Here is a 15,580-nt window from a genome sequence, read left to right on the forward strand (position 1 = left end):
TCCTCCTAGCACAGTCTGCACTGTTAATTTATCTAGATTAAATTGTCCTGATCCTGTTCAAAGTGTGACCTCCTCCATACAGTGGGTAGGTGCTGAGGCAAGTGAAATGGACTCCGGATGATTGATGCCTTTTCAATTAGTCACAAAGTGAGACCTTCGCATGTCACTCTCCCCTCCTTATTAATGACATGCAGTGGTAATACTGGGTGTGTTAGAGAGCCCCTGAATGGGCTTTGTAATTAATGTGCAGGGCCTTAAAGACACAGGATCACTGAGGAATCGTCTCATTCGAGCTTGGTGTGTCGATTTAGTCGACTCATTTTATATTTATGCATTTAATCAATCTCATGTACCCGTTCACATACACAAACAAAGATTTCTTTTTCCACAAAAGTTCGTACTGACAAGTACCAGACACCATTTATACGTAATTTAGAATGATTTTTTTTAATGCAATAAACCTCCAGTCGTGACATTTGATTGATAGAGAAAGAGTTCAATCTTATCTCTCCCCGAGGCTTCCCATAATTGTGTGTACAAGAGAGGTGCCTCTGATGCCGTGACATTAAGACATGCTTTAAATACTCATTACCTCATTACACCTTTTAGCCAACAGCATCAGTACACTGTAGCTAATCTGATTTTGAGCCCTGGTCGAAGGATAAAGCTGCTGATATTCTATATTTGCTACTGTTAACAAATCCCATGAAAAGACCAGAACGAGCAATGAATGTATCCAACTGACAGGTATTGTCTGTGTATCGGAAGCCTGATATATCTTATTCCTCTGTGCTGTAGTGCTCCATTGTTGACCAAAACAGTCATCACATCACATCAGCGAGCCACATCGTTGCACTGGGTGACATGTTCTTTCATTGTGAGCACGGTCACTGTAGTTTATCGTGACTCAACCTCTCATACACCGTCCTGCTGCAAGAAATACTCACTACAACAACAACAACAACAACAACAACTGTGTATTCATTTGCTGCTGAAAATCGTTCCCAGCAAACGGACTAATTCTTCCGGTTTGAGTAATGTATGCTTAAAAACTACAGTGCCCAGCTGTTTAAGGAAAGAAGGCACATGTTTATGACATTTTTTAAAAGATTGTTGTAACCAATAGACTTGGGCACGAGAGCCACAGACAGAAGAGGGTTGAAAGACAGACTTATGCATTGCTGGGTTTGGTCTTTTAACAGTATTTGCCATAAAATAAAAAGATATGAAATGACGGCTACCTTCTTCTCTAAATGAAATAGCGCTAACATCTATTCCTTAGCTCTCTGTGCCCCGCAACCACTCACAAGCCAAAACACAATTATATCTGACTGGTTACGTCAACAGCAGATTAACTACCAGTCAGAGGTGCTGTGGCAAAATAACGCTGAAAATGTCACTATATGTATACTACTGTATTTGGCTGATATTCAGGATACACTTCAAACTAATTTGTGGTGCTTTTCAATTGTGTTTATCAAGATTTTTATTAATTAATATGAACAATGATATAATTATTATAATCAATTAAATTAATAAAGAATTAATAAACAAACAAACTGTAGGTGTGTATTTATAAAAGCACAATGTGCCCGCAACTGACAAGTTGCTCCTCGCCGGTTTCGTATATAGAAAAGACATGTTCTGCATATTTCAGTCTCTTCTCATTTTCAGTACAGGAAGACATTTCACGTATGCTTTCCAGGCATTACAGTATTAAGAGTGGAGTATATTGGAAACGGGATAAGCTGCGGAGCTGCGCCTCGCGTGACTTCCGATCACCACTCCCTGCCTTCGGAACTGCAGGAGTTAAGCTGTGTAATATGGCAGCAGATTCCCCAACAGATTTTCATTTGGCCCTCATGATAACATCAGCGACCTGATAGCCATTGATCCCCCAGCGTAAATTTGGTGGTCACATAAGTTTGATCACGCTATTGGAGATTACAACTATGTCTCCAGACTAATACAATATACTGCACATGATTATAGAGTACGTACACTACAACTGAAAGTGCATATGTGTTCTCAGTGCGTACTGTACGCTGTTGTGCAATAATACCCCAGGGGACACCTCTGATCTCCATACAGCACTGGCAGAACTCTCTGAGGGGGCAGACGGCTTCTTAATGCGATCAAGACCTTGGGTTTTTCACTGATCCCACTGGCTAAAATCCTCTCAGGCGGAATCTGTGTGTTAGCAGCAAATTTAGTGAATGCACAACCGCGTTGCGCTGTCCAAACCCAACACGTTCTGACATAACACACTCCGGTACTGACCATGCTTGAAATACTCTGGTTTTGCTGAAAGTGTCAAGAAGCCTCAGACATCCATCTGCTTACCAACACGCGTCTCTGTCCGGGTCACAGTGACAGGAGGCCAGAGCATGAACATGCATGTAAGCAAACATGTACGGGAGACGTCTGTGTAGCTGTTTCTTTTATACCTGTACAAACGTGAGAGTCTTTTTGATTTTCCATTTTGAACCAGCCTCCTGACAGAAAGTTAGTTCTATCAGTCGTATTGTTTGACAACCAGGGCTGCACAACATGTTGATGCAATTTGGAAATCGTCTCTATTACTGAAAGTTCAATCCTGTCATCTAGAAATTACATTTATGTACAACTAATTTGCAACAGCAAACACGTTTTGAAGGAAACATATCCTGCTCCCGGATTATGTGTTTATTACTTTAATCAGAAAATGTTGTCAATTTACGTATTTGGCAAATCACACATATGCTGACACTGACCATATCAGCAAAATGTTCACAGACAAATATGTGTTTTTCCGCTACAGTGCCCAATCAAGCAGTACAACTTCCACTTGTTCTTCTTTCTTTTTTAAAAAATCTTTTTTGGGCATTTCTATGCCTTCATTTGATAGGGACAGTGAAGACAGACAGAAAACGGTTAAGGAAAGATGGTGGTCTGGTTTAACACAGAAAAAGTTTCTTTCCTCGACTGTGGATGCGAGCTCTGGTCTCTGGGGGGACAGTCGTGTGCTTTGTACGCCCGCCATCCAACCCCAACCACCTCCCGGTGACTCGTTGATATCTGTTGTGCTTCATTCATTCATTCCTCTTTGCCTGTGAACATAGTCCAGCCGGCAATTGCGCTGCCACCACAACGTAATTGGGAAAACATGATAGCAGTGTCTGAATGGAATTTCTAAGAGACAGGGTTGTACGGTTACCCATAAACTCTTCCTCTGCGTAGACCTGCAAAGACATTTATGTGCATTTTTACAAAACTCTAATTACAGCCTAAAGCTGTGTTCAGACAAACATTAGAGATAAGTGACAAAATTCAACCAGTCATTCATTCATTTTACTTTATAATTATTTATGATTATTTTATTATTCATTTCTGGGACCACGGCACAGTGAGGGGCCCAACACAGAGGCTCCTGCAAAAAACAGCATCATTTTCTGGCAAAAAAAGTCACACGTGGATCACTGTCAATAACGAAATGTGTGAAAGGACACCTTCCTAGTGGATGGATTGGAAGTGGAAGAATGTCCTGATACTATACACGTCTCAACTGCCGAGATAGATGATGAAACGAGGTGCTGTTAGCATATACTGGATTCTGCTGCGCAGTGCTTAGCCCTTTGATCAGCCTTGAAACCCATTGCTCTGTTACACAAACTGGACTTCCTGGATGTTAATTCGAGGTCTCACCTGTGCAGCAACGCAAGTACACCAAGGCAGACCCCTTGCGTGTTTTTAACACAGCGATATTCGGGGTCTAAACATGGATGAGGACACAGAGTACACTAGATTGATCTTCTTAAGTTGAGTGGGCATGTAATCCCTTCAGCGTGCTCTGAATCTGGACTTGTCCCCAGTACCTCCACAGTCGGATGTTTTTATCGGATCACGAACCACCTCAACCTTTTAACCGAAGAGCAGTCTGAGTCAAAGATCTTCACAAACTCAAAAAGCTCCCTTTTTAAAATCTACCATATAAAGTAAATAAATAGATAAATGGTGTTATTTTTCCGATGTGAATGGCTTAAAAATAAGCCTAATATTTGGGTTAATGGTGGTTAATATCTTTTTTTAGTAGTTAGACCAAACGTCAAATTTTTACGTGATTATTTCAAAGTGATAACCATGGCAAATGTTTATTCTTTTTCATTTTCAGTGACAGTTGCATTAACTTCTCCACCATGACTAGAGGAGACATCATGATACTGCTGGTGTCAGATGTTGACAGGCCTTTACCCAGGACTGTAGAGAAGGCTTCATATCAGTGACTGTGTCTCTTTCCAGCAGATATCGGGGACTGAGGGTTTGCTAATGAAACGCGTGGCGGCGGAGGGTCGTGGGTGAGGTCAACCTATGCCCGGGGGCTTCCTCAGGTGAGAAGACGTCAAGGGAATCTAGAGCCGGAGATGGATTTCTTCACCGCAGAGCCGCACAATCCCCCGGGGGCCGCTCTCACTTTATCTTAATGTCATTCTCTTTCATCCGTCCAGTCGAGTGAGATGATTGAGGCTGTCCCAGCCAATTGTCCGAAAAGGACTTGATAGGAGAAGGAGTCAATGAGGAGGAGGAATGTGCTGTATTGTGCAGGCAGAGAAAAATATCCAAAGTCACTTTGATTGTGACATTTGGATGGTAGACAGTTGTGAAGCAAAGGTATTTTTGTTGCCTCTCAACACAGGAAAATCTGCAGATTGTAAGCGCAGCAACAATCAGGAAGTCGTTGTCCTTTCACGGCAAACAGATGAATCTTTTAGGGATTTTGGTCATCATGGATATAGTCTGCGCCTTAAGTACAGAGCTGGAGTCAGGATGCGGTTAGCCTGGCTTGGCATGACGACTGGAAGCAAGGGGGAGACGGCTACCCTTGCTCTTTTCAAAGATTAAAAAAAGAAAAGTTCTTACTAACATCCCTGGAGCTCACCAATTAACCCGCATCTTGTTTGTTTAATCCAGCCACAAAGAGAAATGGAACGCAAAAAACACAAATACATACAGCAAATGGACTTACAGTGGATAGAGATGGGTCTGTACATACTCTCTAGAGTATGTGTTGTGCTCAGTCACACAGGTAAGCAGAGGCTGCTCCAAGTGCCATTTAGAGAGTTGTAGTATCACAGTATTGCATGACAACCACAAGGTGCAACCACGCAAAAAATAAACAAAAAAGATGAAAACCTTACTCAGTTATTTCAGTTTTTTTTTTAGTGCTTTGGATCCAATTTGTCAGTTAGTTGTACAAACGTAGTCTTGTGCCACGTTGTGTGAATGGCGTAAAAAGTTGGTCAGAAAAGCTCGGACTGTGTTTTGGATAAAGGGCCCCAGACATAAAAACTCATTTTTAATATATACCTATGTTTATGAGCATACCTAAGACCTCTGTAAATATTTCCACATAATCCGGAGGTCGGGGGGCTTTTCGGCAAAACAGGATAATCACGAGGATAATCTCAATTATTAATAGAATGGTAGAAATATGATTGACTGACCGAATGTTTGAACACAAGACCGAGCTGAAGCAAAACAAAGTCAGGCCGGGGGGTTAGAGGGGGAGGCGGAGAGGGAATTATCGTGCTTGTGTCGAACAAGATGAATCTGGGATCAGCAGTGTGGTTTGTTTGGGCTCTGAAACTGGCACTCTATTGGTCGACTGTTGTGCTGTTGAGCTGGGAACCTGACCTTTCCGTGTTCTTATTGAAGGTACTTTTTGTGGATCTTAGCATCGGTTAAAAAAAAAAGCCCGAAATGTGGTCCTCCCCGCATGCTGAATAAATAAGACCCACTGCGAAACAGAGTGGAATTCACTCGCGAAAGGAAGTATCGGCACTCCACTCCACACACTTCAGACGTTAGCGTCCTGCCAGCCTCATGAATAAATAATTTCACTCCTCGCTGCCAAACCGTACTACAAGCTAGACTGTATTTTTGCCATTTACATTTCTGAGCCCATTTTCATGCAAATGGAAAAATTTATTGTCACAAACCATGTAACGCTGGCACTAACAACCTTATCTTAATGAATATCAAGTGCGGCTGTATTTCCCTGCTGCAATAGCTCACTAATCAAGTTTTAGTTGGAATGTGATTCATAAAGGGACGATTCATGGCCCTCGACTCACACTCAGACTCCGCGGCCTATACGACTGCGTTATAAGGATTGATGAAGTCATCCATCAGATTGATCGCCAGCATTCTACCAAATGAAAATGATTATCGAATTACTGTGGCCGAGCTGTTAAGAGACCCCCGACTCATAAAACTCGGAAGTTAGAGCTTCTCTGAACCCACTCAATTAAAAAGTACGAGGTAATCGCTTATACATGCTGTTAGTTTGAGTTATGGTGGTTAGCACAGTCCCTCGCTACCGGTGCACCTAAGTCTATTGCGCAATTACTTAAGAAATGATACATTAAACCTCTGAAAGTACCAGAGGTTTAAGTTCAGGTGACCTTTAAAACTGCAGTAAAGTTAAATAGAAAGTTACACTGTAAGGGTTTTTTTTTTTCCCCTCTATGAAACTGCTCAGACGCTGCTGCGAAACATAATCCTTAAGCCTCCGTCCACTGTCAGTAGCGTGACATGGATTCTTAGCGCGTGAGCCAAATATTGATATTAATCAAAACCTGAAAATGAATTAAGCCTCTTTACTTGTTTATCAGTTTGTTTTTGACCTTTCACACAAGGATGAGTAGACGGTGTTAACCTCAGGCCTGTTGTTGCCTACAGGATTCCTTGAGACCTGAATGTTTGATCGGCACCATGTAGATATAGAGGATATTATTCACTTTTTACAGTCACAGTCAAATTTAATTAACAGCCAGGCAGGAAGGTTGGCCTTTCTGAAAAATAAAGTTGTTGTTTTTTTAACGTTCAATGTCCCCCTGCCTCTGCACCTTAACTCTCCGCTTTGCTACTAAAATTCGAGAGAAAAAACAAAACAAAACACAAAATCAACCTGCTGCCACTTGGGAATTGATTGACAGCTCTGCTAACAGACAGGCATACCACAGACAACTAAATCTGAACCATTATATTTTCCAACTCTGTCAGAGGTTTTGTTTTTCATCATTAATGTTTGCGAACGCAGCCTCGTCTCATAGACAAAACAAAATCACAACAAACGTCTGTTGAGTCCAAATTTTTCTATTACGCAGTATAGAGTAGATGTATAAAGAACAAACAGTAGCTGCAGACATGACAATAATGAGAGCGACACCATTAAAACCAGGGAAAAGATTCTGACCGTTGAAAAACAGTATGGACAGTAGCCATATGAGCCAATATGACAGACTCTTCATATGTTGTGTAGCAGGTGGCTTTGCAGCTACAGTTGGTGTCCTCAGCAAGAAATCTTTCAAACGAAAACAGATTGTACAGATTTATATTTAAACGTCCCCTCGGTCGAATGCGTCCCTTCACGTGCTCGGCGGCTCACATGCTGCCACGCTGGCCACTTGTGTCCTGGGCACTAAGTTCTCCAGTCAAATCCAAAATCAAACCAAAGGTTTCTAACCGCCTTCATCATGAATTTGAATATGAATTTCTATAAATCACCGGATTCCATATGGAAATCCAGCGATTTTAAGTGATCAAAAATTGTTATTAGTAGTTAAAAAGGTGCAGCTTGTTGAATATAAACACATTTTTAATCACCGACATATATACTAGATAAATACATCACAAACTGTACACTCTCCGGGCAGAGAACTCCCCTTATGTCCACAATTTTAAAAATTAGATTGTATACATTTGTTTTTTCATTTATTCACCTGTTTTTTTCAATCAGCTGCTGTTTAAAAATAGGATCTCCATAGTTGTGGCTGCTATTGCTGTTTTGCAGATGCAATCTCTGTGGAATGAATCAATAATTAATCAATTTATTTAAAGTAATTAAGGATTAAAAAAAAAATTCCATTATGGAAATGTCACTTTTTTTGTTGTCTCTGAAAGGAAAAAAGAGGGGTTCGTATTTATTCATTTTTCAATATTGCAAGGAGAGGCTCCAAGCAAACCTTGCAGAGACATAATTAATCATAACATGTGCCGCTTATTTTCTACATCATGGGGACCTTCCACCACAACAAAATGCTGAAGCACCTGAAGCTGAGTGCTGACGGGAAAGATTGCAGGTATCGTGTGGTGAAAAACAAAAACATTCACTCTCACAAATGCAAACTAAGCTTTTAATTCCTGATTTCGGTTAACAATAAAAAACGATATCCCCGCATTGAGGAATTCCTCACCTTTTGTCAATAAAGAAGCTTTATCAAAAACAAGAGGTTTAGCACTAGCAGAGACGATGATTGGCCCATATGTAAGACTCTCGATTTCTGAGGGGAAACGCGACAACAGTAATTCCCCGAGGGCTTTCGTCCCTTTGTTTTTAACAGCTACTTCAATTACCGCCATATGACACTGGGGACAAGGTGACAAACATGTTGTTGTCTGTGTGCGCATGAAGTGTTTGTGAAGGTTTGTTTGCTTTGCTCACGAACCACCAGGCTGAGCTAATACCTCACAGCCTTGGCTAGATTAGAACGTTTGGGAGGTGTCAATCAGGGGCCCCGACTTCTACCTTTCCACTGTCACCGGTCTGTGGACCAATAGGAAAGAGAGGACGCCCCTCACCCTTCACCTCTCCCCCCTGCTCTCTCCCTGTCTGCCTGTCCTTTTCTCCCTTCATTCACTGAGGATCAAGCCTCCATAATCCCTGGATTTTATATCCGCCAAAACAGCTTGGGCCCATCAGCAAATTGCGATGGCATATGGTATAGGTTTATGATTCATCTGGCACATGCATAGCAATGAGAGCCTCATCATCCGTGGGCAAACACCGGGAAAATATCGTAATGTTAAACGATGCCAGCCGTGGAGAGAAGTGGCACCGGGCGTGTGGGAGGGCTGTGTTTGTTCGGCCCACCGAGCGCAGCAGCCGAGGTCGGGAGCGGCCCCGCTGCGGTGCGGGACACGCCGGGGACCGGATTGAGAAGGTTCCGGAAAAAAATCTGATCTCCAGCGGGGACGAGGGGAGGGGGAGAGAACACAAAAAACCACAGAACCTCAAAACAGCAGCGTATCATTGTGAAAATCTTGGCCCCAGTTTGAGAAAGGCAGAGATTTATAATGCTGTAACTTCAGATTAAGTGTTGACACAGCTTCATAGAATAACCATTATATGAAGGTGGAAGGTTCATACATTGATCACTGATTGCTAGAAAGATCTTAAAGATCGCACAGTTGGGCTGAGTGCTCCGGTTTTCAGACTCAATTTCAAAGCCTGTGCTCGTTCTAATGAAATTCATGCACTCGTTATGAACCGAATGACTCTCAACAGGCGAGACTGCATTTGTGACGCACAAGTACAGAAGCCCTTTTAGAAAGCTTCTGCTTATACCCCCTCAGGTCAGAGTCTTCTGGGCAGTGTTTGGGAAGTTCACGTTAAGGTCGTGATTGTGATGAGTTCACTTTACTCAGTGAGCAATTCCAACAACAGTAAGAACATCGGCGTCTTTAACAAGGACAAATAGGACAGGAAAACATCTAAATATCTGGTCAGACCTCCGTCGGCTTTTTCTCCTTTAGCTTCTGACACAGTCAGTCACAAACCGGCGACATGGCGCTACCGTACAAGGTGCTGGCCTGACCCCTGGGAGCAAACTGGGGTTGCGTGGCTTGCTCGAGGATACTTTGAAATGTGGGCAGGGGGGTCGGACCTCCAACCCCGTGGTCAGTGGATGAGCCACTCCACCTCCTGGGCTACAGCCAGCGTGTACGCGTGACAGCTGAGGCAGCCTGTTAAAGTGGCAATAGAGAGGGTTTTTTAATTTTTTTTATTTTTTTAAACTTGTCAATATGAAGTAAATGTTGATCTGCGCAACGTAATGGCTGCAGAGTAACGACGCCACCTGTGTTTAGATTGGTTCCCTATAAGCCTCGCTTTCACTATGCAATTCTTTCTGCCACCGGGCTCGTTGAATCTCCCGGGAAAATGAAGGCTCGATTTACGGCACCAACGTTATTTTTATTAGATGAGCAAGTACCAAAAACACAACCGGGTGTTTTACTCTGCCTTTAGAGAGTAGCAGAGCTCGAGTCAGACCAAAACACAGCCTTTGGGACTTACGGCCGCTGCTTGTTGTAGCCGCCATGTTCGCCTCCTCGGAGACGTAATAACATGCTATGTTGGCTGCAGAGATGCCACCCGGAGACGCCGAGACCTGTGATCGGACAGTGGTCGGAGGAGCCGGCAGAGAGCGTTGGAAGAGCATAAAGTCAGTTTGGACACGGTGCCTCAAGATGAAGCCGTAAAAACGCAGGGCTTACCACGAGGCCCCGATCATGTCACTGGATGTTGTGCTTCAGTGGTGCATTTATCCAGAATAAATTTGAATTAAATCAAATCGCAACAAACGAATCCCCAAAAAGTAAACCTGGGGCTTTTAGGGCCCCCTCTGAGTCTGGCCCTTTGATTTAATAACTGATGTTTTTTTTTTTTTTCCTCCCGTGACAGCCTGTAAATAGGAAACAAAGAGTATTTCCGAGGAAGCGTTCGGCCTCCGCGGCCATTTTATACCTTCCCCCGTGCGCACATACACGACCTGACACCCCAAGAAGCAATGAGCCAAGGCCAAGTGATACAGTGTCGCGCGGTAGCCTGCAATTCATCTGAAAATGTATGTTCCATGTAATACACAGAATTTTTCTTTGCTGGGGCAGTGGACAAATGTAACGCATCACTGGAACAGATAATATGATGAGAGTAACTCTTCCATCAAACTGGTTATAAGATATTTTATGCATGTATTTCTGGTAAAAGCACATTTCACCCGAGTTAACTCACTTCTCATTAGTATCAGAGTTTCTCGCTGCTTACTCACCCGCAGACATAATCCACAACATTAGCACCATTTCCAAACATCTGCTGGAGAAGTCAGAAGCGATCTGCCGCCTCCTCTGCCCGTGCCTCTCTGGAAATGTGACATGATAACATACAAACACCTCCGGCCAAAGTTCCCCTCTGCCTTCATTAAAGCGCGACGCGGAGCGCTGCCGGCAAGGTGACTCCACCGGCCTCCGCCACGGCTCCACCCCCGCCGGGTCGGCCCCCGCGCGATTGGCTCGGAGGGCCGTCCGGGTCAGAACGGGTCCGGACGCGGACCAGGAGCGATCGCAGCTGCCCGCGCGGATCTGCTGCTCGGAGAAGGCCCGCCATGAGCTGACAGTCAGTATGGTGGAGCTTTTTATCATTAGCAGGCTCCAGACGGCCCACCGACCCCTCCGGCCGGACAGGTGAACTCGCTCGGCCGTCTGACTCAACATATGCCCCCGCGGAGCTTCACCACACATATTGTGCCATCATTATTTCATACCTAGCAGGAGCATCTCTGAGCGCAGCCCAGATTTAGGTGCAAAAGTAGGTTGCCGTGCAAAGCCTTATTTATTATTCTCATACTGCGTGTGTGTGTGTGTGTGTGTGTGTAGGCTACCAAAGGGCGGGAGAGGGAAATAAGGCGCATAAATGGCATCTGACATCTTTTGCATTTGTTGACCATCTGTTCATTTCAGAACAATATTTCAAACCATCAAGTGTTTTCTTGGTAAAAGTAAAAAAAAAAAAAAAAAAAAGGTAGAGGAACTATTCAAATCATTTATCTGCCAGAACCAGACCTTTAATAGAATTTATTATTATTTCAATGGACACATAAAAAATTGGTGAAGTAGTTTTTGGTTTTTACCTAGTTGCATCGACGTGCTCCAACACTAACAGAGTTTGAGAGAAGACTGAAAACATTCTCCGATCATTTTCTCCTGCTCATTCAAACACTTTGTGTCAGTGTTTTTGACTGAATCCGCATTATGTGCCTCAAAAGAAAACTCACTGTGCCCAATGGTCCGTCACCTTGTGTTATATTCTTACATAGTTGTTTTAATTATGACTGATGCATTCAGTGTAGCTGTTCAAGGTGGAGCTAATTTTGACTACTCAGTAGACGCCACTATGGCGCCCGGGGTTTTAGATACCTACGCTGTTTCTCTGTAAACCCTTTTTTAAAGTTGACGGAAGAAGCCAAAGTTCTCAAACGTTACAAATACGAGAGATGCCAGCTTTAAACCAGGAACTATCTGGTCAAAGGAGATTATCTGACGCCTACTTTCAGTACTTGGCGGTTCTGATACCGTTTTGATCCGCGCCTCGGACACATATGGGTTAGTACCAGTGCCCAGGATTATTGTTGTAGTATTTTAATCTATAACAGTGCATCATATTCTATGGCCTGATGACATGTTTTGAATGTGAAACCTTAATCTGGGAAGTTCATAATCATATTACTCCCAAATCTTGTGTGTGTTATGATTGGACTTTTACCATGTACGTATTGTTCTTCCTTGCTGCTCTCTTGGAATCGCTGTACACCACCACTGACGTACGGTCTAATCATCTTACAGGAGTCCTAAGTCTTTAGCAGCACATATAGTATATTGGGCTTTAAAATTCACAGCAAGCTCACAGAAAAGAGCATCAAGATAAAGCCCTGAAATCCTGAACCGTCGAGCTCTCCTAATCCCCCCCACCTGCATTTGCCTCAGCCGCCGCTGAACAGCAGCCCTCCATATCGCCTGAGAGGGGGGATTTAGTTGTAATGCTCTCAGAAATACAATGCATAAAATCAAGTGTCAACTCTAACAAGCTGTTCTTAGGGCGGATGGGCTGCCCCCTGGATCCGACAGGGTCCGGGCTCGGGCCTCGAAAGGTTAACGGCTGCACAGAACTGCAGCATTTGATCCCGCGGTTGCCGAAAGTTCAGAGACAACTGTGCAAACCAGGAGAACCTGGGACGCCAGCTGGGCCTTCGGGGGGCAACAGCTGCTTAAGTCCGCTCGCTGGCTGCCAGGGAAAACTTTATCGGGGGAAGTAGAGGTTGAAGTTTTACGGCAGCTAAGCCCCCCGCCATCAAACTGTGAAAACAGAACCTTGTGGCGCAGCTCAGGGTGGATTTGGGAGTTTGCTCTGTGTTTTCTTGGCTGTTAGCGTTAATATAAAAATAGAAAAACACCAAAAGGATGCCGCTGTCCTCGCGTGCCACTCCTCTTCCAAGCAGGATGTCAGACCACGGATCGTCCCAAATGTAACAGTGAATTATTTTCTTAACCAAAATCCCAAAAAAACCCTGGTTGAGCTCAGACATTGCTGCAGTGATGACTGATGTGTGTCGGGATGTGAGTTTCATCAACTTTAGTCATGAAAAGCATCTTCACAGTTCATCCTATTCTACAAATTCATCTCTTTTTGTTTATATTTGGGAATTTCTCTCCTGCTGAATCGGAGAACATTTGCAGCGTCTAAGCTTTTTTCCAACACGTGACATCTTCCGGGTAATTCAGCTGCTTCATTCTCCTCTCAGATGCCTTTTCATCTCCAAACTGTTTTGTCTGCTCGACTCTGGCGGTGTTCCGCCCACATACCACGTGATGTAGAAGCCCGATCGGCATCTCGCTGTATGGGCAGGCTTCCGTTTGAAGTAATGGCAGTTCAACAAATCAGTCTTTTTTCTTTTTCCCCTTTGAGGAACGGAATGAAATTGTTTTAATTTAAACCTGGTTTTAGCTTTTTGTGAGGATGAAAACGTTCATGTATAATTTGTCCTTTTGGTCGTTTCGATGAACTTCTCATTGTCTCTTCCATGAAACCACTTGTATTTTTCATCAAAAGTTCACTGACTTATGTATTTTTATGCATTTTGTATTTCTCTTCTTGGACTCAATTCCCAGAGAGAGAAGGAAGATCAGACTGGAGGAGACAAGAGAAAAAGTCATTCTTAAACTGTACAGAGAAAGAAAAACTTTCCAAAAGGTTAAACATACACACCTTCATACTGTGAAGAAAAAAGCTTGGATTGTGTAACACTTGGGTTATGGGTTTAAATCCTGCCTGGATCCTTAAATGTACCATTTGTTTCTTCTGCAAAAAGCAGTTGTTTGCATTTCAATCCAATTCAGATACTATGACTTCATGCAACTCTAGAGGGAAGGTTTTGAACCACTAGCACCTATAACCATCTATATCCATGTTTTATTTCATTTATTCATGCATGTGGTTATTATTTTTTAAAAATATTATATTTAAATATTGAATCTTTCGCTAGGAAAAGCTCATCCCGTGGACCTTTAAGTGTTCGGTGCTCAGGATGTAAATACGTGCAGCGTGGATGAACTTCTACATCCACCAACAGCCTTGCCGGTAAAATTCAACGAGCCTGTGGAGGGATGGGATATGTGCTGTCTGGGCAGCGGTCATACACCAGACTTCGGTCTGGAAACACGGAACTTTTGCAGGATGAATATTATATCCAGATTACCGGACGTCTGCAGCCTCTGCTGCTAATCATTAAGAACAGCGGCAAACAGAGTTTCAATGAAGTAGTCGAGAAAACGCTGCGGTTTTCCTCATGTCTCCAGTAGCTGGTTTTGGCCTTTGGTGAAAACTCCTGGCTTATGGTGTGGATTCATACTGTCCGTGGATCAGAACAACACACGGGAGGATGCATTTATTCTGATTAACACACACTCAGCTCAAGTTAAAGCTTAGGGAAGACTGAAGACGCAGTTTGGGTCAGTGGAGACTTTGGAGCCGTTTTCGGGTAAAGTATTTGTAGTCAGGACTTCGGCGAACCGGCCGACAGGGAAGAACGAGTTGACGGTTCTCTCTTCACTGGACGTCGCTCCAGCTGAGCATCGAACCTCAGTCTGTCTGTGTCTTTAGTAAGGTTACAACTAACAGTCATGTCCTGCTTCGTTTATATTTTTTGATCAATTGTTTAGTCCATCACAAATTTCCAGGGGTAATTTTCTGTCAAATGCTTATTTTGTTTGAAGAAAACCTAAAATTTGCTTAATTTCCATCCATTTCTCTGCGTGGGATCAATAACGCTCATCTTTATACATATATTAGGGCGTGAGAAGGAGAAAAGGTACTGATCCTCCTATTGCAGCGATTGGAGCCTACAAAAGTTTGGCATTTTCATTTGATATATCACACAAAACAGTTGGAATTTGAGTTTCTTTACGGTCAGTTCAACATTTACACTCTTTCTCTCTACTCTTGCGTGGTGGTTTGTGTTTACAAAGACGTGCTTGGGAAGACAAATGCGTGAACCGATGTGGATCAGGATCACATCTTAGACCGTCTCAGGTGGTAATGGAGGCAGTTTCCCTCTGGGAGTAACCGAGTATTCTGTCTACTGCGTCTGTCTGACCGTCGGAAACGAAGGTTTTGTAAAAACTGAACGCATTAGTATGTGCGGGACTGAACGCAAACATTGGAAACGGGTCTGAGTTTCAACACTCATGACAGTAGCTAGTGATGAGGCTGAGCGATGTGAGCTGCATGTTCATGTGATAATGTGACCACTTCCTCCAAGCGATCATAAAATGATGACTTAGTTACTATTGTGGAGAGTAACTAAGTATATTTACTCACATACTGTACTTCTTCACAACCTTAAGCTGCCTGGACTTGGCTATTTCCCTTTTACGCTACTTTGTGCTCCTGCTCCACTACATTTGTCTGACGTCCTCTCTTATAAGTCAC

This window comes from Xiphias gladius, chromosome 19 (assembly GCF_016859285.1).
Source record: "Xiphias gladius isolate SHS-SW01 ecotype Sanya breed wild chromosome 19, ASM1685928v1, whole genome shotgun sequence".
Lineage (NCBI taxonomy): Eukaryota > Metazoa > Chordata > Actinopteri > Istiophoriformes > Xiphiidae > Xiphias > Xiphias gladius.